Genomic DNA, 1,597 nt, shown 5'->3' with positions numbered 1-1,597 from the left:
GTGTGCATGTGACGATTGCGTGTTTGTGTGTTTGTGTAAGAGCTGATTTAGGGCTGTAGGCAATACGTGTAGACCAGTGCTGGAATCCAGCTGGCTCCATGGTGAGCTAACCATCAACTAGTAATGAGTCCCTGGGGCAGACAGATAGATAGACAGACAGACAGACAGACAGACGGATTAACAGACAGACAGACAGACAGACAGACAGACAGACAGACAGACAGACAGACAGACAGACAGACAGTACATATCTACAAACCACTAAGTGACTTCAAGAACTTTATATTTATGGAGCTTTTTTATTGAGCGTTTTGGTAGTGAAGAAGAATGATACTGACAATGTCAATAAAACCCAAGCATTATCTTTCAACACAAAAGGTTTGATATTTACTGCTAAAAGGTCACACACACACACACACACACACACACACACATACATTTAGTCTCCAGACACAACACAGCCGTCCCTCCCTATAGGAAGGAAGAGTTGCTGTAAATTTGTTACACTTTGTTACACACTCAGCAGGGGTAAGAGGTAGAGGGTCACACTACAGGAAACCATCCAGGGCTCCAGATCAGACAATAGGATGATTTGCCGCATTTTCACTGCATAGCAAGGCTCAACTCGACTTGTTCCTTTTTGGTTTTCCATTAGCAAAAGTTACGGATAGTCCCTGGTAGTTTTTTGCTACCACATCGGTGGAGGTTCCAAGCAAGCTGACTAAGTTGATGATAAAAGGTGGAGTTAAGCACTGATGAGAGGACCTTCACTAGTGCAACATGTAGCCATTGTCAATAGATTTACTCTTCCCAGATTTAAAAAATAAATGGAAGCCTGCAAAACGCATACACCACGCCATATATTTCACAAAGTGCAGACATTGTTGCCAATAAAAGTATGCAGCTAGTGTTGCGTTGAAGGTAGCAGTTTCAAGCGATGTCGCTGTGGCGATCAGCTGTGAATCCCACCTACGCTAATATGCCAATTACACGTACATGGTTATTTTGAAAATCAGAGACATTTCCCTTCGTTTGTGCCCTTCATTTACACGCAAACAGAGAAGTTGCCTCTGAAAACAATTATTTCTAAAAACTCCGGCCAGAGTGGGGATTTTGGGAAACTTGTTTGCACGTTTGCATGTAAACTGAGACAAACGGCGGTTTAGGCACCCAAGGAAGTGAGGAAGAGAAGAGAGAGGAAGTGATTCGTTGCTGTTGATGTTATTTTCGGGATTCCGATTGGCTAACATGGGCTTGAGCTTTGCATTATACTGCCACTCACAGATTTGGCATGCTCTTGATGGCATTGACGGCCTATATACATGGGTACGTGTAAACACACACTTTTCTGACAACTGACAGCTGTGCATAATGTTATTTTTGAAAATGGAGAGGTTGAAATGTCTGTTTATGAAAATAGCCTGCCACATGTAAACGTAGCATAAGCAGGTACTATCCGCAGTGAAAAACTGGGAATTTTTCGGTCAGCAGGAAGCTGTGTGTGTGTGTGTGTGTGTGTATAGAGGGAGAAGGGAAAGAGAGAGTTGCTTTGCAAGTCACATCATTGTTCTGTATGTGGTGCATCCATCTGTATACT

The sequence above is a fragment of the Etheostoma spectabile genome, chromosome 8, assembly GCF_008692095.1.
Source record: "Etheostoma spectabile isolate EspeVRDwgs_2016 chromosome 8, UIUC_Espe_1.0, whole genome shotgun sequence".
Taxonomy (NCBI): Eukaryota; Metazoa; Chordata; class Actinopteri; order Perciformes; family Percidae; genus Etheostoma; species Etheostoma spectabile.
Note: the sequence above shows the minus strand (reverse complement) of the source record.